Genomic DNA, 24,884 nt, shown 5'->3' with positions numbered 1-24,884 from the left:
GATGGAGCAATGCTATCTTGCACTCATTGCAAGAGATAAGGTCACGACGAGGACCATTGTTGGAAGCTACATCCGGAGCTGAGACCAAAGAGATTTAGTGGAAAGGGCAAGCAGAAGACAGTGGCAACAACGCAACAGGACCTTGGATCAGATTCCGGCGATGAGACATTGATCATAGCCGTGGGCGCAAGAGGTACTCTTTCTGTTAGTAATAATTCAGATTCAATTGAAAGTAGTAGTTATTGGAATGAGCTTGTAAGTAATGAGCGAAAGAGAAATGAATTATTCCACATTAGGGTTATTATAAAACACACAAAGGTGGAAACTCTGTTCGATTCAGGGTCCTAAGAAAATTTAATCTTAGAGTCCTTAGTGAAAAAGTTAGGCCTTAAAACTAAGCCTCATTCGAGTCCATACTTGCTTGGTTGGGTAAGCGATAAAGAAAAATTACAAGTAACCAAGCAGTGTAGGGCCAAATTTGTTATTGCTTCCAAATTAGTTGATGAGGTAGAGTTAGATGTTGTGCCTTTGGATATCTGTGGAATTATCTTGGGAAGTCTGTATCTATATGACAGAAAGGCAATTTTCTTTCGGCACGAAAATAAATACCACCTCACGAAGGACAGGTAGAATATATAGTCAGAGCTCATCATACGAAAGTTATTGCTAACCTTGTAAGTGCAGGACAGATTAAACGACTGGTTAATTCCAATAAAGGGTGCCTGCTCATGGTGGTGAGAGCGAAAGAGGCTGAGACGGCTGACGCTTTCAAAGGTTGTGATCCTGATCATAAGAAAGAATTGTTAGAAATTATTTCTGACTATGATGGATTGTTTTAGGAACCGAGAGGATTGCCCCCAAAATGGGAAATCCAACATGAGATCCATTTACAATAGGATGCTCCTTTACCAAATATTGGCTTGTATAGGATGACTTTTATAGAGATGAAGGAGATCAAGAAACAAGTGCAGGAATTGCTAAGTCAAGGGGTCATCAGACCGAGTTCTTCTTCGCGCGTCTCACTGATTGTGTTGGTGCCAAAGAAATATGACACATGGAGAATGTCCGTAGACTATAGGGCGCTAAACAAAATTATGGTGAAGAATCGATACCATCTCCCTCGCATTGATGAATTATTAGATCAGTTGAAAAATATTGTCTATTTTACAAAACTAGATTTGCATAGTGGATCTCACCAGGTCAGAGTTGCAGAATAAGACAATTGGAACACTGCATTCATAACCAAACAGGGGTTGTTCGAATGGATGGTGATTCCATTCAGACTGTGCAATGCTCCAACCATGTTTATGAGGGTAATGAATGATCTGTTTAGGCCTTTTCTTGATAATTTTTTGCTTGTATATCTGGACGATATTCTTGTTTATAGTAGGACATGGGATGAACATGTATGTCATGTGAAGAAATTTCTTGATGTTCTGAAAAATGAAAAATTGTATGTAAAATTATCAAAGTGTGAGTTTGGAAAGACCTCTCTGGTTTATTTAGGTCACATAGTCGGTAATGGGCAACTGAAAATAGATACCTCTAAAGTAGATGCAATTATGAAGTGGCTTGAGCCCACAAATGTTATAGAGGTCTGAAGCTTTTTGGGTGCGGTACAATATTGGAGAATGTTCATTGCGAACTTCTCTATTATCGCAACCCCCTTACACACATTGACAAGTGTGAAGCAAGCCTTTTAGTGGGGAGGAAAGCAGCAGAAATCCTTCAACATGATGAAAGAGGAGATTAGCACAACACTAGTGCTAGCCTTGCCAGACCTTCAACAGTCTTTTGAGATTGGCACAGATGCTACCGGATATGCCATGGGTGTTGTATTGCTGCAGCAAAAGAAGGCTGTATGTTACCATTTAGAGACTTTTTTCCAGACTATTGTGAATTATCCCACGTACGGTAGGGAGTTGTATGCCTTGGTTCAGAGTGTAAAGAAGTGGAAACACTACCTGATTGGCAAGGAGACCATCATCCATAAAGATCATTAGCGCTTGCAATACCTTCAGTCGCATACCAAGCTTCAACAAGCCCATCATTTCAGATGGATGGGATTCTTCTAGCAGTTTCATCGGGTAATAAAATACAAGAAGGGCGCCAACAACAAAGTAGTTGATATGCTTTCTCGCCCACCTATTTTTTGCATCTGTGGTTTTGAAAAATGATTCTTTATTGTTAGAAAGTTATGCTGAACAATATGCTAACGATAATGTTTTTAAAGAGATTTATGCAAAAACGACTCATGGATCGCAGGCGGACAATTATTATTTGCGGGGAAAACTATTGTATCACCTTGGCAGACTGTGTATACCCATTGATGAAAGGGTACATGTAATCTGAGAGGCTCATACCTCTCGTGTCTGGTCATTTTTGGGTTGAAATTTTTTTTTGTCATTTACAGAGGTTTTGTTTTTGGCCTCATATGAAAAACATTGTGACTTGTTTTGTAAAGGGTTGTGTGTTGTGTTCTGCTTTAAAGCCCTCTAATAGAAAACTTGGGCTCTACACATCACTCCCTATTCCGAGTCGACCATGGGAAAGTGTGTTCATGGATTTTGTAGGTGGTTTGCCTATGTCTAGGAAAGGTCATGACTATTTGTATGTCGTCGTGGATCATTTTAGTAAAATGTGTATTTTAATGCCTTGTAAAAAGTAGGTCACTGCTAAGCATACTGATTATATTTTCTTTCAGCATGTCTGGGTCCATTTTGGGTTTCCCACATCTATTGTGTTAGATCGAGACTCTCTCTTTCTTGGAGAGTTATGGACCAGCTTGTGGATAATGATGGACAATAAGCTGAAAAGAAATACGACATTTCATCCATAAGCCGATGAGTAGATAGAGGTCGTCAACCGCACCGTGGTACACTTGTTACGAGGCTATTGTGGAAAACATCCCAAGTTGTGGGATGAACAACTTCCTTATGTGCAACATGCATACAATCGAGCAACACATTCATCCACACAAAGCTCATTGTTCAAGACATGTTTTGGTTATCTACCAAGGGATCCCTTAGACATGGTCTTTGGGAAATATGAGGATGGAAATGGACGAGATGATAGGGAAAATGCACAGAAGTTTATTAAGTGGATAAAGGTGATTCATTAGGAAGTACTGGAGTAGTTGGGGAAGAGTCAAGCTTGGTATAAAGCTCTACATGATAAGCACCGAGTTGACCATCAGTGTCAAGTTGGGGACAAGGTATGGCTCCATATCAGCAAGGATAGAATGAAGGGGGAAGGGAAGAAATTGAGACCCATTCGATATGGTCCCTTCACCCTATTAGCAATGATTGGAGACAATGCTTTTCGTCTTGACTTGCCCGCTTATATGCAAATGTATTCAGTAGTGAATGTTGAAAACATGAAGCTTTATGAACCTCCATTTATTACAGATATCGAAGAGGTTGCACAAATTACTACAGTGGATGATTTTGCACCAGAGTATCTTGACAAGTTGCTCGAAGATATCATACTCGACAAGAAAACCAGAACTTCACGATGGGGAGATGTGGAGTACATTCATGTGGGCTTCAAAGGAATGCATCTGAGTAAAGATCGGTGGATGGAAAAAGAAAAAGTGAGGGAGAAATTTCCTCACTTGCCAATTGATTGAAAAGGCTTTGGGCGGTCCAAAAGCTCTTAGTGGGGAGGATTGATCCAGATGGATCTTTAAAAAGTACCAGTGGCATGGTAAAAGGGCTCAAAAATCAAAGTGGAAAAATCTAGATAAATGTAGCATCGGATTGAAGTGCTCATCATCCTGATTCTAATGATGCGAACGACACTTGAATCTGAGCTCATATGAAAAAGTTAGAGCAAGTAAAAGTTCAGGTTTGACTTGGACAGGTTGCAAGAGAAGGTGATGTGGCAGAATGATTCGGCGAATGGGGAAGTGCCAAGTGGCAGGATGCCATTGGTCCCGCATATCACAATCTCATATCAGAAGAGGTCGGTAGTAAAGAACCGGCCTTGACAGGATCAGGGTTGCGTTGCAATCGCACATCACAAAAGGAAATAGTTACAGAATCAACCCCAACAGTTAGGGATGCGATTGCGATATCACAATCGCATATCGCACACGCCGCATTCACAGACCACAAGACCCGCCTGTTCTCGCTGATTGCGATTTGCAATGGTTTTTGGATCTGATATATTATACACTGTGTTTAATAGCCCGTCAGGGCCACCGTTATTGCAAAGGTCAGGACTGTCCGTCGATTGAAAACACCAATTGCGATTTGCGATGAGGCTATCTGTGCCGATGGATTATTGCTGCCGATGTTAGAACAACCGAGTTAAGGGATTAATGTGCGGTTAAGAGGTTTATGCTATGTTTAAACATGTTGTTACTGCGTACTATTCCAAGCCCAAGATCCTCTGGTGGAAACAAACTGTTGCTAAACTTGTCCTTTGTTGGAACTGCCCGAGATTGAGGAATCGACCGATCAAGGTTATATAATGGACGGTCCGCACAGGGAAAAAAGAGGAGACTGGCACGATAGTTCAGAACACATTGCGTGCAGTAGTAACCCGACCTGGAAGCAGGTCAGAACCTCGCCTTGAGCAGTAGGGAGGTTTCGAGAGGGTGTAGGAGCTTCATTTCTCCGAATTGGGTGTTCGGATAGACGATTCTGCATGATTTTTTGCCAGGATTTCGGTGGTACTATTTGTACCTGAAGCTAGGCTCTCCATTCTTCGTCCATCTTCCAACTTAGAGGTATAAGGATTGTAAATGAATGTTTCTTGTACTTTATCTCTTTTTATGCCACTTAATGAAAGAAGGCCTCCCCACTATTGAGCAAGGCCTGGAGACATAGTCCAAATTGGATGAACTCCATAATCAAATCCTTGTGTCATGGTTTCATGCTTATCTTTTTATTTCCACATCGTTTTATGTTCTTTTAAGTTCCATGGTTAATAAGCTCTGTTTCATGTAATTCTGATGCATCTATAAGTAAAAGATCTTGGATCAGCAGGTTGGGCTCAGGCTCGCTTGATGTGGCTTTGAAGCTTGTATATGACTATCACTTCCCTCCCTGTCAGATACAAGGTGAGATGATGGAGAAAACTCAACTACAAGATTTTTCAATACTCTAGAACAAGTTCTGACATATGACTGAAATATCTTCTTGGCTGTTGAAGTCCATTGCCAAGAAGCAATCCATCCAAGATGAATCTTTGTTCTTACAGGAGTCTTGTTTTTGAATCATCTGTTTGAAGAATGAGTGGTTTTATAACAGTGCTCACATGGATGAAGATCAAAACAATGATCTTTCATACGGCCAACTCGGTCACAGTGTTGGCATTTAACAACTTTTGGTTCCGAATGTGGAGGAAAAGAATCTGGAACAGGTGAAGGTGAACTGTCATGAAGGAATCCAACACTCTAAAACTGGATGGGCTTTGAGTAATCTGGAATATGAAAGGAAACATCCTTGTCATATCCAAGACCAGTTTTGTACTTGTTATGGACAAGCTCTTCCCAAGGTCTGATGATTTTCTTGGGAAGTGGAGACTAAATTTCTGCTTCTGCATGCAATTCAGTTGTCACATTGGGTATTGGATCTGAATCAAATGTAACATTATTGACTTGTTGTTTATGGGAGTATGTTTCAATGTTCTGAACATAAATAGGTTCAGAATGATGACTCCACTGCTGTAATTCTTCTTGTAACAAAAGTCCATTTCACCACCAACCCATAGAGGATTAGGTGTCCAACAAATCCATTTCTTCTTGAATGTATTTGTGAAGATAGCCATAATACTTGAGCACCATATGTCATTCAAAGTCTTTGATCCCCATATTTCTACATAAAATATGAGAAATATTTGTGAGTTCACGCACATCTTGGTTCCTTTGTTGACGTAGTGTGTAGAAATATGGTGATATAATTGAAAATGCTCAAGAAATTTAATCTAAATGAAGAAACACAATTTTACTCCACTTCTGTGGAAATTAATTCACAATTTAGAAAAACATTCACAAAAATGCGCCAGTCACATACAAAAGTACATAAATTTATATAGGGGAAACCAACTTGTAAAAAACCCTTAACCCTTCTTGCATTAATCAGATGAACAAAGAATGTATTACAATTGTTTGCTCACTCTGAGCTCAACCTACAAGTGAATAATTGTTCTCTCTCCTCATTGAAAATCTATGAACCAGGCTTAGTCAATTTTTGCCTCCACTTGAGCTCCTATTTCCTTGTGAAAATCCTTAGGAAATTGGCCCCTATTTTTTTAGGAATTTCCTCCAAATTAATTGCGCAATTCCCAAGGATTGATCATTGATTGAATGCAACACATGTACACTAAAAGATAGTCTGCAACTGATGTTACAATGTGTTGGAATCTCCACCGCAACTGAGAAATTCAAATTCCTTACATGCATGAGCTATTTTTGATTGATTGATCAATCAATTGGATGATCTTTGAGTTAGATTGCTGTCTTACTGCAGACATGACCTCCAATAGTTTTATTCACTATTAGAACTAGTTTTACTGAGTAAAACAAGAAATAACTGAATTGGATTGCTACAAATTAACAATCAACACATGAAAACTGAATTCTAAGCACACTAACTTGAACTTACTGAGCTAACTGAGTGATAAGATCCATGTCACCTTAGTTAACTGCCTCCAAGTTGTCTGCTACTATGGAAATTTCAAATTTACCCAATTTGATGAAGGCTAAGTCAAATTGAGTCTTTCTTGCTACACTTCTCAACACTCCCTCTTAGCAAGAAATGGATTTTCAACCACCCCTATCCCGCACCTATGGAATTCAAACTTCCCTCCTGACAAATCCTTTGTCAAGATGTCAACATTTTGTTCCTCTGTTAGAATATATTGTAGCAACATTATCCTCCTTTACACACAGTCTCGTAAATGATGATATCAGATATTTATATTCTTAGATCATTGTGACCAAACTCTTAGAGAGCTTAATACAAATATGATGATCACAATAGATCACAGTTGGATCCATCTCCTTATCAAACAATCCCACAAGTATCTTTCTCATCAAGATCACCTCACATGCTGCTTGAGTTGCAACCATGTATTTAGCTTTTGCCAAGTTGAGCACCACAGACCTCTACTTCCACTTGTACCAGGAAATTGTTGCAGACCCAACACTAAAAATTCCACCTGACGTACTCTTTTGGTAAGATGGACTCCCTACCTAATTTGCATCTGTGAAGCCATACAACTTCACTCCCTTTGTCCGTTAGTACCATAATCCATATTGAGTAGTTCCTTTGAGGCACCGTAAAACATGCTTAGCTGCCTTCTAATATAATTTGGTCAGCCTAACCATAGCTTGGCTTCTGGTAAATGGTAGCATCAACCTCTTCCTCTAAAGTGATATTCTCCTTCCTCTAATTGGTCGCCAGAGGTGTCTCCATGGGATTACAACTCTCCATGTGAAATCTCTGCGGTATCTCGGTGGTATACTCGCATTGAGACACAAATAATTCCCCATCACCTTGCCATACTTCCAACCCAAGGAAGTAGTGCATGAGACCCATGTCTTTCAACTCAAATTCCCTTGCAATGTCCTCCTTGCAAGAGATGATCACTTGCTCATGAGCTGTCAATATTAAATCATTCACATATAACACAATGATAAGCAATTTACCTTCTACCAGAATATGATAGAGGTTCGCATTTGCTTCACTTTTGGTGAAGCCCAATACAGTGAGATAACTATTGATCGAAGTGTACCAATTTTATGATGTCTATTTGAGACCGTACAATGCTCATCCGAGTCTGCACGCATAAGACTCCCAATCAAATGTCTCAAAACATTATGGTTTCTCTATGTACACTTCTTCCTTAATAACACCATTGAGAAATGTCGTTTTTACATCCATCTAGTGGAACTTCCACCCCATCTGCGCAACTAGTGCAGTTATTGATCTAATGGATGGATACCTTTCTACAGGAGTAAAGGTTTCCTCATAGTCAATTCCCTCAACTTGAGAGAATCCTTTGGCAACAAATCTAGGCATATACTTCTCTATGATTTTGTTTGCTGCATGCTTAAATCTGAAGATCCATTTCAAACCCACAACTGATTTATTTGCTGGTCTTGGGACCACTTCTCAAACATTGTTCTTGATGATAGATTTATAATCTTCCACCATTGCATCATCCCAAACTGGTTTCTCAACTTATTCCTCAAAAGAGGATGGACCAGTCTCTACAAGCTTAGTCATTAGAGCCATGTAGCCAATGTAGCTATTAGGTGACCTCCTTTGCCTTCACAAATTTGAAGGAGCTCCCACATTCTCCCTCACATCCTGAACCAATTTGTTAGCTTCCTTGGTTCTTTTTCTACCTTCTCTGGATGGTTCTTCTTGAGTGGATGTCTCCACTCCGCCTCGTCTATTTGTGGATACTCCACAACTTCCTGAGGCTCCTCCTTTGGAGGTAAAAGATCCTCTTCTAGTGGGATTTGAAGTTCCCTCTCAAAAGAGCATCTCATTTCTTTCTCCTCATCAAACTTTGCATCCCTTTCCACAACTGTCATTATGAGGGAAGGTATGTACACCCGGTAATTATGTGGAGTTTCAGTGTAACCCAAAAAATCTCCCAACTTTGCTATCGGCTTAAGTTTCTTCCTCTATTCTTTGGAGACATGGTAGTAAGAAGAGGTTCCAAAAATTATGAAATGAGACACATTTGACTTCCTCCTTGAGAAAGCCTCCTCAGGTGTAATCATACCAAGAACATGATGAGGACTCTGGTTCTGAAAGTATACTGTTGTGTTACATGCCTCTTCCCATAAATCTAGAGGCATGGCTTGTTCATGTATCATATATCTTGCAACTCCCAAAATTCTCTGGTTCTTTCTCTCAGCTACCCCATTCTGCTGTGGGTTGTGGGGAGCTGATAATTCTCTTCAAATTATTTCTTTGGTGTTAGTGTGAAATTTCTTGGAAGGTGTACTAAAAGCACTTCAATTAAGTCACTAGGTGATAAGTGACCCTAACAAAAATTTGATGGCTGATTACGAATATTTGCTATGAAAATTGAAAAACCTAGTACAAAAAATATATAATCCAGAATAGAAAACAAAAATGAAGATATCCAATGCAATAACCCAAATGGAAAGACTTTAATTGAATAAATTCTTTATTGAAAACACCTGGTGAAGGAGATCAACAAAAAGGGTTTGCAAATCCCCCTCTGTGGGAAGGGTCATTTGATGTCCTTGATGCTTCAGTAATCGATCTTCTCTCTCAATATGTGAAAAACCCAAACAAAATGTGGAGAACTCAAAGAAAAGAGACGATAATGGTGATGATGATAATGATCATGGTGAAAAATGAATGGAAAACCCTCCTATTTATAAAAAAGTATTGAGTTAATCTCGAAAGTGGAGAATAATAAAATAATATCTACCAAATCAATATCTAACTGCTTGGAATACTTTATTATATTTATTAGAGAGGGAAAAAACTATCTTTATTTAGAAATAATTAATAAATAAAATGATTTATTAATTATATCGCGAGGATTAAGAATGGTGTGAAATTGAAATAAATATTAAATAGTGATTTAAAAATTATTCCAATTATGGAAATTTGGAATAATAAATAAATAGTTATTTATTTAATTATTCCTAGGGGATTTAGTCAAATGTGACAATGAATAATTATTTAAACAATGATTTAATAACTATTACTAGAGAAAATCAAATAAATAATGATTTATCTAATTATTCTCATCAGTGTTTTTATTTAAATAAGAAAATGATTTAATAAAAGTGGTTTACTAAATTATTTTCCACAGAGAAAGTGATTTTTCTATGGTAAAATTAAACTTACATGGTGTATTTCGATCCACCTAGTTAGAAATGGCTAGGTGATCATTTTTTGGTGATAACATTTGGCACAAATCCCTTGAAGTCATTCTTAACATACTCACCTCCATTGTCGCTCCTGAGAGCCTCCACCTTCTTGCTGGCCTCTTTCTTAACTAGTGCCTTGAATTCTACAAATTTTGAGAATGTCCCATCCTTCTTCCACATGAAGAAGATCCAACACTTTCTTGAGATATCATCAATAAAAATAACATATTACTTATGTTTGGAATTGGAGGCTGTCGAGAAGGGTCCACAAACATCAAAGTGGGATCTCTCTAACATTGCATGTGCTTTGTTGTCTTGATCATGGAATGAATATTTTACATACTTCCCCAAGGTACAACCCTTGTAGACATCCTGCTGCTCAAGTGATCCTTTAGGGAGGCCAGTGGTTATTCGCTACATAATTTTAAAGGCACCATGGTGCAAATGGCCCAATCTCCTATGCTATAGTTCACTAACATCATGACTCTACACTTTCTCTTCCTTACTGCAACGCAATATTCCACATAAATTTTATACATGTTATTCACACAAACCCCGACTTGCTTCACTTGCCCAGTAGCTATGTGTCTCAGAAAGGATTTCCATTTACTAAAGATCACATGATAGCCACGCTCTTCCAAATCTGATACAAAGATAGGTTTCTTCTTTAGGCCTGGTACAAACATAACATCTTTGAGACGAAGAGGGGATCCTGACTCCCTCTTAAAGGTTACTATACGAATCTTGGTAGCATTGTACCTTCCTTCATTCCTCAACTCAATATGAATATGGAGATATTTCTCCTCCAAGTCACTGAAAAAATATGTACACCTTGTTGTAGTGCCCACTCTAGTTTCCTGACCTTAATATGACATTATCTTAGACACTTTATTCTTTGAGGACCTCAGATTGAGGATCTGGACACATGACACTATTATTAGCGATTGAGATATTCATGGTTGTGATGTTTATGAATGTTTTCCATTGATATTATGATATCATGAATGGTTATGTATCTTATCTATCAGTATTCTGATGATTGCAACATTTAAATAGTTAACTTGGTCTCTATTTGAATTTATGATGAGGGTAGTAAAGAATCTGTATGCGCTCTACTAAAAGCATAATGATGATAAATTTGATGGATAGGTATATTTCTACGATGTTACGATGTTGATAGCTTAATGAATATGTATGTTTCCATTGATGATTATTGATGATGGCCATGAGGGATGTGTCCCCTATGTTACCTACTTCCTTTAGTTCAGACTTACAATGGACAATGATGTGAATGACCAGGAATTGTTAAGGATGCTATTATGATAATGACTAACATTGAGAAACCTTGTTACTGATGATTATTGAGTATGGCAGGAAACCATCAGAGGCACTCGCATATGACATGTCGATGACACCTGGTTTGATGAAAATTCATATTATTTTATCTTTTAAAGTCTAAGTAGATCTTGAAATCTGCCATATATGTTTAACTATACTCTGAGGATATGTTAATGGTTGTAGGCACAGATTAGTTGCTTGGCCGAATGACCCACATATGGGTGATGGGGTTGTACAGGTGGATGGAACTACATGGGAGGGGTGGGACAGAGTCCCTGATCTCACCCACTAGCACTCCCGCCGTGACTTGCGCTGGAAGGGTTGAAACACCTTTGCCTTGAAGATCACGATGCCATGAGGGCAGGTCCCAAAGTTGGGTCGCTCATGAGGACTTTACCGGGGGGCGTGCATCAAGGCGGATTCCTTGATCCCCGACACCATTAGTCTCACTATAGCAGGCAACATAAGAGATGATAGTAGTCTATGACGTTGCACTATACTTTCCCCTCGTAGTCACTAGATGCTTGAAGGGTAAGTGGTGTGGCACCCTTGGAACTTCAGGGGAATTTCTTGAAGGGCACGACCAACTTGGCACCCTTGACATCACAAATAAACTATTAGGTGTGGCACCCTTGGAACTTCTAAGGAAGTTCTTGAAGGGCACAACCAAACTTGGCACCTTGGAATCTTTAAAAATAAATAATAATAAATAAATATAAGCAAGGAATGAAAACTAGGTAAAATTACATCAAGGGTAAATGATGATTAGAAACCAATGTAATTAAATCAAAAATAAAACTTGGAATAAGCAGGATCATAGGAAGAATTAAAATAGAGTACCTTAAAAACTCTACCCTTCCCATGTTGGAAAGTACTAGGAAGATTATGTGGTTTAATTAGGAAAAAGGGGAAAGACAAACATAATTGTAAGGATAAAGATTAATCCTAAACTAATTTAAACCTAATTAAGAAAGAGGAAGGTGAATTAAAATGAGAATAATAAATTAAATTTAGAGAAATGTAGAGAAGCTCCATGTGTTAACAACCAACATAAGAATATCCATCTAGGAGATAACCTGAGTTAAATTAGGGAGTAGATTGGGAATAAAATCTTGACTCATTAATTGACTTCAAGTAATGAACACAAATTAAGGAATAACAGGGGGGAATAAAGAGACAACTAGGAGAAGAAATAGGAATCTTGTTGAGGTGAGGAAAATATTAGTTTAAATAAAAAATTTAAGTAAATAATATTGGGAGACCCTTGATGTGAGAATGACACATGGGTGGGTGAATAATCAAGCTATTGAATCATAAAAAAATAATTAATTATGCATGACATGACAAATGTCACCTATGAGGACTCTTATAAAAGAAGGGGCAAGCCATGGGAGAGGACACTTTTTGGGAACCCTATTGTTGGATGGATGAGATGATGTCAGAGCAGTGATTACGAAACTATAGTGAGTTTGGTGAGGTAGAGGATTTTAGAGAGGGGACTCTGGAGCCAAGGTGTGCTCTCCTCTACCAGCTAGTGCTTTCCTCCATTGTACAATCCCATTGCAGCTCGGGGGTCCGCGGGGAAGAAGAGTACCCAAGGAGTAGGCTGGGAGGTTAACCGGTGGGTCTTCGCATTCGGATCAAGTGCGTCATCATTCACTCGCGGAGGTGACCGGCTACAAGGGAATACCAGTAACAGCAGAGCAAGCGGAGTCTCGCCTTCTGGTGAACGGTACACATGTATTTCATTACTATTGATCTTAGATAAACGTATGTAAATGTTATGATATGTTTTCCTGAAATGAGTGTCAGGAATGTGTGTGCTAAATAAATGTGAAATTTCAATGCGTTTCTCTTCTGGTTGTATTTGCTGTTAAAAAAAAAAAATAGTCTGAATCTGGTCCTTACACTGAACACCAATAGATAAGATACATAAACTATTTAATGTATATAGTCTGAATTTGGTCCTTACACTTGGTATCAGAGCACAAGTTGAACCCTTGAGGCCTATGGGCCCATGCATGCATGACTAGCTTTGTTTGCTATATGTGGGTATTTTTCTAAAATCAAATTACTCAAGTTTCAAAAAAAGAAAAGAAAAGAAAGAACAGTTTCTTTCCAACTGGCCATTTTCCGAACGACACATAATATTCAATCTCCAGGATTTGTCAATTATAAAATTTGATACCACCTTTCCTTTTTACAGAGGCTTTCCATAGCTCTAGAAAATTGCAGATTAATTGCTGTACATCTGTCTATTCAACCAACTTGCCAATTATAAAATTTTGTATTGATAAGTGCTCCTCTATAAAGTGCTCCTCTATCTCGGTCTCATGGAGATGACAGAGTTGACAAATTATATCTGCTCGCATAATATGATGATTTGCTTAGACCCAAAGCCGATGCGAAGCAACCCAGAACTGCCATATTAGAATCCTAAGAGCGTTCTTATAGTGATGAAGTGTGTAAGTTGGTCAAACACTGAGGCCATCCCATGCATAGAATGCCATCTGGAATTCGGCCTGCCTTGGGGGGCTTTCCTAGTCAACTAAATATACATCCTGTTAATGCCTTGTTGAAGAATCCTTTTGAACTCTTGCTTAGTTGATAGGAGCTGACCAGGGGCATCAAGGGAACATATGAATCAACAGAGGCTGTTCATCAATATATCAACTCACTGTACTCGACATACGATCTGCGTAACAAACAAATAGCTCATCCATGAGGAGTTGATACAATAGGCTCTGAGGAACAGTATGCAAGGGAAGGATACTGATTCCTACTAATGGCCATGTCAGCAGAGCTCCAAACATGATGCAAAAGAGGAATCAGTCCAAAAATGGTCTCAATTTAGATGGCGTGGGCTGTAAGCTCCACCGACGCATTTTTGTTACACATTTACAGAAGCAAGTTAACATTTAAATACATTTTGGTTTTGGTATATGTGCATTTACGAAAGCCTATATGCTGGGGAACTATCCTCTTGCTTCGTCGTGGGTTAGTTTGATTCAATCAGACAATGTCCTCAAGCCTCAGAGCCTTTCCAGGTCTAATAATGCTGTCCATGAGATCTGTCTAGGATGATATGTCCTAAAAGAAGTTCTCAAAGCACTATCTGTCAAGAAGAGCAAGGGAGCTGTTCCCTTTTTACTCTAGCTTTTCCATAGACCTCGAAAATTGAAGGCTAATGGCTTTTCTAAAGGACTGGCTGCCGAGCAAACGCCGGACATTATGATTACGTGTAACCTCAATAATTTCAGTGAGTGACTAAACTCTGTCATTGTCCTAGTTACCTATATTTACAGCAAAGCACGCAACATGCATGGTAAGTTTCCTTCGATACAATTTTGGTGGCATGCGCAAAATCGCTGATTCTCATTTACAGTATAAAACCACACCAACTCGGTATATGCTCCCTTCAATCTGCGCTGATATGGTGTCAATCATCGATTTTCCCAAATCGCTATTTTCAAAATATAACATTATGGATAGTCACCAGATCTGGTTGTCCAATATCGAATCAACCATTTAACTCGATATGCCACAATAATTTGGCGTTTTCTATGCTTCAAAGCAAAACTGACGGAGTTGCTAATCGCAAAACTAGTGAATATCCAATCTCATCTGTTACGACAGATCTGTTGAGTCCTCAACTGCAGTTGGACTCGCCTTATTAATATTACAACTGACAACTGTCAATATCCAGAACTTTGATGCAAAATTCAGGAATCGGCAATTTCCATAATTCGGTGTTGTCCCTAATAATCCGCGCAGTCTATTTTAAGCTGTTCTCTGTGGGAAGAGATTTCACTCACAAAATTTAACACGTACAATTTGTCATACACAGATAAGTTCAAATATAAGGGTGCAGAGTTTAGTAAAGACCAGTGAGCACTGAAATTGAAGGGTTTATGGTTTAAACACGACGACCAGAGGAGCACGAAATTTTTAAGGGAATGGATGATTATCTCGAACAGCATGAGCAAGATCGCCTAAAGGAAGCGGGCAAAGGTCTTACGCCATGGGAACAACACGCCACTGTAATCCACATGCCTCGGTTCGATTACCACGCGCCCTCTGCTATTCTACAGCGTTCCCTTTCAGGGTTTCTTATCAGATGTACCATTAGTATGTGTTCCTGCCTCCGGTTGTTCATTATTTCGTGTTTTTACATCTTTCAATGGGTTTCTCAGCTATCTCTTATGTTCTTAATTACCCATAAAACACTCAGGCTGCAAGTTTGGTCAGTCGAAAATTAATGTGGCGCTTTATACCTCTATTAATCAGAATTATTAAGTTCCCGTCCTGCAGCACATGGACTTAGGGGGCTATCCACCAGAATGTTGCTTTTGGGGTTTACACCAAAAGTGTTTTCACCTAGCCAGGAGAGCACTCGATCTTTTAATCTCTTAGTTTTGATTCAGGGACGAATAGATGGCTCAGTTTGGGTGGTTGCTTGATGCCCTTATATATACAAGGTTGTTAATCTTAATCGGCATGATGACTAAATTGTTCTGTGCACAAAATATGGGGAGTTGGTTTTTTTTATCAACCAATTCCTCTTACCAAGAATTTTCTCTTATCGCCTTCCATAAACCTATTTGTTATGCCATTTGTATGGAATGGAATGTGCATCTCAGTTTGTTGCTGATTATGATTGGGAGATAATGCAGGATGAGTTAAGAATATCTTGGGAATTCTCTTATGGGTTTAATTTTTCAAATTTCAGACACATACTAATGCAAGTTGGCTAAGACACACAAGAGTTTCTCATATTGGGAAATTGTGATTTCTTCTTTGTTGATGGGTTTATCAGTATAGGAACTGTACGTGCAGCAATATATGTCTCTATTCTTCTTCATGGCTCTCCTGTGATTTGTTGACAATACTCATGAATATACTTCTTTGAAACTTTAAATAGGTGGGTTCATTTGAACATAAGTAGTTGGAAGTTGTGCTCTACATTGAAGGCTAATGTGGGGAATTGATATGGTTGATATTATGATTCAAGGTGTTGCATTAACTTACAAATAGATGGCTAGAACCTATTTTAACAATATTAAATGTGCTACATTTCTAACGCTCAAAATAAGCAAGCTACACTTCCTGGATTAAGCGTTGGAGAAAACTTTTGTTTGGACACTTGTTGCTTTGCACAGTTAAGGTTCGTATTTAGATTCATTAATCACTGAGGCTATTTGATGTGCTTGAACAATGTGAAAATTGGTTTGGAACATCAAAATTTGTCAACAAGTACATCTGTTTTCCTGGTGGCTCTCTCTTATTATAAATGAAATTTATGTCTAGGGATGAGAATACCCGGTATTGCAAAATCTTGATATGAAAAAAAAATATACTTGAGGTGATGGTCTTATGGTGCTCCACTCAAAAATGGATTTCGGAATGGTCTTAGAAGACTGTATATTGTTCCTTTGACTTAGTGGTAAGCGCAAGCTACCGTTGGCAGGGCTAAAGTGATTAAGATGTAGGAAAGAAAAGGGCATGTACTGGCAAGTACATTTGGTGGACAGATTAGTCAGTGAATCCTAACATTCTCTGTCATCCATTTTCGTTAAAGAAGATGCTCTCTCATCTGAACCAGCGTTAATTTTTAGGAATGCTTGGATAAACTGTAAAAGTGATATGATCCTCCTCATGCTTGGACTAAGAAAAAAAAACAGATTTTTATTTGGGTTTACCAAAACTTTAAAGTGGAAAAAAAAATTGGTAGTGTCATAATCTCTCTATGGGCTAGAGGATTCTAACATCCATAATTTTTGGAGAGTCTCTTATATAGCGTTATCTTTTTGAGTTATTGATGTGGGGAATGGTTGTTCTTGACAATAGTTATGGCTTCAATCTGGGCTGGACAGAATTCAGATTTCTGATTCTTTTCCATGAAATTACTTCCCTGTAGTCTTGCTTTTCCCCAAGATGGAAGTTATGACTGCATAAATGTTATGGACGGCATAAGTGTATGTGTCAGTCACGAAGCTGCTGGGGAGCCTTTCTGACTACAACACGTCGACAGACAAGTGCAGATTGTTGCCATTTAACGCGTTGGTGGCAGTGAACAGTGTGGCCCTATGTAAAACCTTTGCAGGCCAGCTGTTCTTTTATTGGCTCGGGGACTAACTTGGCCGCAAGAAAGTCAAATGAAGGTTATGAATTGCCAGTTGCCTGTGGAGAGGGTTGGATCCCTCTCTACTGTAGATTAAACTGAAAATGCCAATTTAGAGTGGTCGTATTAAACTGTTGTGTTGCTGAAGTCACCATGTTGGTGTGTCATTGACAGAAAAGTCTAACTACAACTTGTGTATGGAAGAGGAGAGGCCAGTGTAATGAGTCTAAGTGTAACTTGCCCATGGACTGTTGGATGGTTTTCTAAATGGTCAAAGATATTGGAAGATTGGAGAAACTATTCTTCATTGGACTTATTAGACATACTTGTGGTGATTACTTTTACTATTGTTACAAGACATTTCAAGTGTTACTGTTACAAGACGTTACAAGACAAGTGTTAATAGTGTCTAATGGTTCTGAAAAAAAAATGACGTTATAGTCTAGAGACTCTATCTTTCATAAAAATACGTGACAACCTAATGCAGTTTGAAATTTGCCATATTTTGAAATAGCTGGAGATGTTGATCAAAACAATTAACTTATTAGACAACAAGTATTTATAATGATGAGGGGTGCTAGAGATATTAACTCACTTTTGTTTTATTGTTAATGGGATTATTCATCATACCCAAAGGTGTTGGTTGGTTTATTAATATCGTAAGGTAGAGATGATCTCTTTGCATGAGTTCTTGTTAGATCACGTTGGACATGAAAGATTTTCATCTAATTAACTTTTGGAGTGGTGTGTGTGGTTGACTCATTTTCTCAACAGATTATTGATGTGGTTAAGATATGGTATGAAGTTTTAGACAAAAAGTTTATATACATTTATATTGTATTAGTTCATGATTGAATAATATAATCATGATTCAAGTTGGTGTGTAAAGAAAAACATGTCTTCTCCTATTTTCTATCACAAGATGGATGACACAAGGGCCTAAATTTTTAAGGTTAATGATCAAACCAAATCTTTTCCAAATTTACAATCCACGTAAGTGTGCTAAAGAGTTACATCTAGTATGTTAAAGAGAGTTTAAAAGCCAAGTATAAGTGTATAAAAATGGAATTGCACAAACATGCCCAAGAGGTAAAATAAGACTGCTTATAATTAATCAATAAGATCACATGGTGAGGTGATATAAATTAAAGCTTGATTTGTGTATTTATACACAACTCAAGTGAGGCATCCTTCTATAGGAGTTAAAGATTGCTTAAAAAAAAAATGATGTGGAAGAAATATCGTTGGACAAAATAATATTGCTATATGTCTATTCCAAGCATATGGTAATACACTTATGATATACTTCAATACACTTAGGATATAATTCAAAAAAGAGTAACGATATTTAATATAATGAGGGTTTCGCATATAATATTTTATAAAATAGGAATTATAGTCTTTTCAATATAATTTATCTCTATGTTACAAATGTGATGTCGTATTACTATAATTTGTTTATTTGGAGTGGATGGAAGTTAACTTCTATCTAACTTAATCAATTAAACTAAGATTTTGTAATCCTGAGTAAAATATTCTTGATTTTGCCTTTCTACCATAGAATATTTGAAACATATACCTTGAGATCTATGCTAGAAGGTGTCAACACTTAGAATTGTATGTTCTTATAAAAAACTTTTCAGTTTTGTTTAGCTAAGACTTTTTGACTTTTGATATATTGTTTCTATTGTTGGGTGATTATATTATAACAATTTTATAAATTCTCAAGATTTAACAAGTCTTTTGTGTGTTATGGCCATTTTGGTTTTCTTCTCTATAATAAATATATATATATATATATATATATATATATATATGCTATTGAAGAGTAATTTTTGCAAATGGCTAGATAATGTTGCAGGCACATTACAAGGTTTTGAGCAATGCGTGAAAATAAAAAATAAAAAATAAAAATAAATAAATAAATAAAAGCACAGCTGCAGAATTTCAAATCATGCATTTTGGGCCATAAGCCTAAAGGATAATCATGATAATTATAGGTTTCTAGTGTCTTATGCAACACTGTTGTAAGATACAAAAGAAAAGTTTTGGGAACATACTTATTCAAACTCGAAGACAGTAATTTTGTTTCCAAGTATGATTTTCAGCCTCCTCAGAAGTATGAAAATGGAGTGTCTAGCAACCTTCATCTAATATCATTAGAATTTACAAGGACTTGACTTCTTAAATAGTCATTAAGAGTAGTTTCAATACTTGTTTTGCTTCTTTTCCCTAATTCTAATCATCTAAGTGTAAGCATGGCAAAAGAAGAGCAGTTGAATGTTCCCTAGAATCAGGGTTTTTATAACTCATCAGAGCAACCTGCAAGTTCATTAGATTAGGACTTGCCGACACCAAAGAATTCTCAAATGATATTGGCACTTGGTGCTCTTTGAAATTGTAAAGAAGCCTAAGGATAGAGACAAGGAAGATTCGAGGCAAAGGAAAATCAAATGTGACAATTAAAAAAAAAAAAAAGAAAACAAAAAAAACTGAGATACCTGTTACCAGAAGGTTAGAAAGAGTTTCAGGAAGGATTCATAGGATATGTGTCGTCGTTTTCCTTTACGTTTCGAGGACTTCGGGACGAAGTCCATTGTTAAGAGGGGGTGTATGTAGTGCCCACTCTAGTTTCCTGACCTTAATATGACATTATCTTAGACACTTTATTCTTTGAGGACCTCGGATTGAGGATCTAGACACATGACACTATTATTAGCGATTGAGATATTCATGGTTGTGATGTTTATGAATGTTTTCCATTGATATTATGATAGCATGAATGGTTATGTATCTTATCTATCAGTATTCTGATGATTGCAACATTTAAATAGTTAACTTGGTCTCTATTTGAATTTATGATGAGGGTAGTAAAGAATCTGTATGCGCTCTACTAAAATGTTAAAATTGGCAACCAGGGAAAAACTTAATGTGGGTCATCTTATTCATGGCTGATAATATTTTTATTAGATTCCTCTCGTCGAGAGGTGTAGGATTGATATAAAGATCATCCAATTCCGATAAGTATTCATGGAGATATGAATTTATTTTGATTATGGAATTATTATCAAGCCGACCTACAACTCATGTAGGCTCAGAAGCCCAACAGTCGCATCTATTCACCCACCAACGTTGTGTATAAATATAAGAGGACTTTTCCTCATTTAGACTCACTCATCTCATCACATCTCTCTCTCTCTACTGCGCAGATATGAGTCTCTTCTCTACCGCGCTGAAATGGGTCTCTCTCTCTCACACATGTGAAGCCGAAAGCTGTTGAATTTGAAGCTGCAACTGCAGAAGTAAAGATTGACTTGCGTGGCCTAGAAGATCTCCTCTTTGGAACTGCGCTGTAGGTTCATCTGAACCTCCTTTGAAAGCCACAACTTTTGGTGGTGGAATGAAGTCAATCCGACGAATGGTTTGCAAGATATCGACTGCCCTAGTTTGAAGCCGGAAACTGCTGAAACTGAAGTTGCAACTGCAGAAGTAAAGATTGACTTGCGTGGCCTAGAAGATCTCCTCATCTGAACTGCGCTGTAGGTTCATCTGAACCTCCTTTGAAAGCCGCAACTTTTGGTGGTGGAATGAAGTCAATCCGACGAACGGTTTGCAAGATATCGACTGCCCTAGTTTGAAGCCGGAAACTGTTGAAACAGAAGCTGCAACTGCAGAAGTAAAGATTGACTTGCATGGCCTAGAAGATCTCCTCATCTGAACTGCACTGTAGGTTCATCTGAACCTCCTCTGGAAGCCGAAACTTTTGGTAGTGGAATGAAGTCAATCCGACTGTCGGTTTGTGAGATATGGTCTGCTCTAGTTTGATAATGAAGCCGCTAATGCTGATGCTACTGATCTAGGGTTTGCTACTGCTGATATGAATCAGATTTATTGTACTATTTCTCTCTGCTGAATTATTGAAGATAAAAGAAGATTTGATCAAAGGGTTTCCCCACACATTGTGGGGTTTGTCCCTGGCTAGCCGCCACATCTTGTGTCTCTTGTCTTGGCTTGTTTTCTTTCAATCGTTTAATGTTCTATTTGCACTTTACTTTATGTACATGTGATTGCTAATCGGTGGAATATAATAAGAAAAAGAAGTAAACTGTTATAAGCATAGAACATACCATAACTTAACATGGTATCAGAGCTGAGGTGAAGACAAAGCCCGAGCAAGAGCAAGAGCAATCATTGAAGAAAAGATTGGCAAGGCTATCCTAAAAGAACTATGGGGTCCTCAACACTCTTTCTTGCCGAAGACAAGCTCCGTGAGAAAGTTGACTATCACGGATGGAAGATGTCTATCGATCTAACCCTTGAAGATTAAGGAGTGTTGGACCATGTAAGAGGCAATATTGTTGAGCCTTCATCAAATGCATCTGCTGCTGCCTGGAAAAAATGGAAACATGGAGAAGTCAAAACAAAGAAGATCATTCGGGACTCTATCGACAAGCGCTTGGTGGCCTACATCTCTGATCTAGACACCTCCAAGGAAATCTACGATAGACTGGTGAGTTTATTTAAAGTTAATGATGTAAATCAAGTTTTGTTTCTTAGAAATAAGTTGAGGGAAATCAAGAAGGGTAAAGATGAAAGTATGCAAGCATACTTCTTAAGAATCACCGAGATCAAGAACGATCTCCTATCTATTGGGGAAACCATTACTGACAGAGAAATGACACTCACAACTCTTGGAGGATTACCATCCGAATGGTACGTGTTCAAAGCTACTCTTCTGAACTATAATGTAATTCCTGGTTTCGAGGAATTAATGGCTAGATGCATTCAAGAAGAAACAAGGGAAGAAGTGCAAGAAATCCCCATGCCTAAAGGTCCTCCTGCTACCTTTTCTTCTCATGCAAAGAAAAGAAAGGACTCACACCGGGACGATGATCAAAATCCCTCTGATGGCAAATCAAAGGAATGACAAATTCAACAGCAAAGGTAAGAGGAGAGCTGGAGATCGAGGAAGAGGACAACCATTCAAGAAGGCTAGAAAGTCCAGGATGTATTAAATGCACCTGACCTCAAAAGGAACCTAGTGTCCATCTTGGCAATGGAAGACAGAGGCTTCAAGGTAACCTTCAGCAATGGCAAGGTATGTATATGGAAAAATAATGTTAAAGATTCCTTTACTCTTGGGTTTAGTGTTGATTCATTATATCAGGTTGATGGAAGTCGGCTAGGTGTCATGTCTTGTGACACTACTCTTTAGTCTGAACTTTGGCATTAGAGGTTTTCCCACCCTCATTACAAAGCTCTACCCGATGTAAGACAGATGGTAACAGGGATGCCCGAATTCCAAGTAGAGAAAGAAGGTGTATGTCCAGGATGTGCCAAAGGAAATCTCAAAAGGGGACCATTCCCCTCAAGCCAAAGCAAGACCTCCGATATATTACAGTTGGTTCACTCAGGCATACCTGAGGTTGGCATTAAGAGGGAGACTACTACACCATATACTCCTGAACAAAATGGTGTGGCAGAAAGGAAGAACCGCACAATTATGGACGCTGTCCGGGCCATGCTACATGATCAAAGTCTTCCTAAGTTTCTATGGGCTCAAGCTGCAAACACTGCCGTATATGTACAAAATCGATGCCCTCATCAAGCATTGGGTTCCAAGACTCTTGAAGAAAAATTCACCGGTAAGAAACCTGATGTTTCTCATTTTAAAATTTTTGGAAGCCCTGTATACTTTCATGTGCCGAAAGAGAAAAGAAATAAATTGGGAGCATCTGGAAAGAAGGGAATTTTCGTGGGCTATGGTGAAAATACTAAAGGCTATAGAATCTATGTAGTTGGTCAAAGGGAAGTCATAATTAGTCATGATGTCACCTTTGACGAAGATATGGCTCTCAGCAAGGTGATCAATCTTCCGACTTTGAGGAGCTCTCAAGACGCCGACACTAGGGAACCGAAAGAAAAGGATGATGAATCAATGCCTGATGTAGAAGAACCCATGGATCCGATTGATCCTCCTCCATATGAGCCTTCCTCTTCTAGGAAGAGGCCTTCATGGATTAAGGGGTTACTTGATGATGCTGAAGGACATGTTGCACCCCGAGGAACCTTTCGTGAAAGTAAGAAACCTAATAGGTATCCAGGATACCTGACCATCATGAGCATGATCATACAAAATGAGCCTTCGTCATTCTCAAATGTCGTCAAGCATCAAGTATGGAAGGATGCTTTGACCGAAGAATATGAGTCTATCATAAAGAATGATGTTTGGGAAGTAGTTCCCAGACCCCAGGACAAGGCTGTTGTTACTTCCAAATGGCTTTACAAGATAAAGCATGCAGTAGATGGAAGCACAGAAAAGTATAAGGCTCGTTTTGTTGCTCGAGGTTTCTCCCAAAAGGAAGGTATAGACTATGATGAGATATTTGCACCTGTTGCCAGATATACGACCATCCGCTCGATCATAGCCCTTGCCGCTTCACAAGGATGGAACCTTCATCAGATGGATGTCAAGACTGCGTTCTTGCATGGCTTGATCAAAGAAGAGGTCTACATGGAGCAACCCGAAGGATTTGAGATTTATGATCGAAAATCTCATGTATGCAGGTTGAAGAAAGCTCTCTATGGGCTGAAGCAAGCACCCCGAGCATGGTATGAGAGGATCGATAACTACTTGATGAAGCTGGGATTCACTAGGAGTGAAGCCGATCCTAACCTTTACTTTAAGGTTGAAGATGACAAGCCTCTCATACTGGTGTTGTATGTGGATGACCTCTTTCTAACAGTTGCAGACCCTCTCATTCACAAATGTAAGAGGGAGCTGGCCTCTGAATTTGAAATGAAAGACCTAGGACTGATGCACTACTTCCTAGGACTTGAAGTGTGGCAAAAGCCAGGAGAAACTTTCCTATCTCAAGGAAAATATGTGGTGAAGATATTGGAAAGATTCGGTATGATGGACTGCAAGCCTGTGACTACCTCGAGGATCTTAACTTTTAGAAGTTATATGGTAGTGATGTCGGACCAGACTTGGGAAATGCCTCTTAGTTTCAAAAACTCATTCGCATTGATGTTCTTGGTGAACCTCCGTCCGAACATATGTTTTGCAGTTAGCATTGTGTGCTCATATTTGGTTGAGCCTCACTGGATTGATGCCAGGAATCTTCTGAGATGTCTTCAGGACACAATCTCTCATGGATTAAGATACACTGCCGGAGATGTGAGACTACTTGGATATACTGATGTTGATTGCGCAGGCAGTGTGGTGGACCGTAAAAGCACTTCCGGGTACTGTTTCACCTTGGGATTTGCTTCGATATCCCGGATGAGCAGGAAGCAGAAGTCGGTGGCTTTGAGCATCGCCGAAGAAGGATATATTGTTGCTAGCATAACCTCGTGTGAGGCAGTCTGGTTACGAAAGCTCTTCAGTGAGCTGTTTGGATTTACATTGGATACCTCTATGATTCTCTATAACAACCAGAGGTGGGATTCGATTATTGAGGAATCCCGTATTCGTCGATTGCTCCAGCAGATAGACATCTTCTGGGATATGGTAATTTGATTAGCAAGGAGGCTCCATCGCATTAAGAT

Source organism: Pinus tabuliformis, chromosome 2_2, assembly GCF_031772625.1.
Source record: "Pinus tabuliformis cultivar Carrire ecotype Pingquan chromosome 2_2, CPIR1, whole genome shotgun sequence".
NCBI classification, from domain to species: domain Eukaryota; kingdom Viridiplantae; phylum Streptophyta; class Pinopsida; order Pinales; family Pinaceae; genus Pinus; species Pinus tabuliformis.
The sequence above is the reverse complement of the archived record's forward strand: the minus strand, read 5'-3'. Positions refer to the sequence as shown.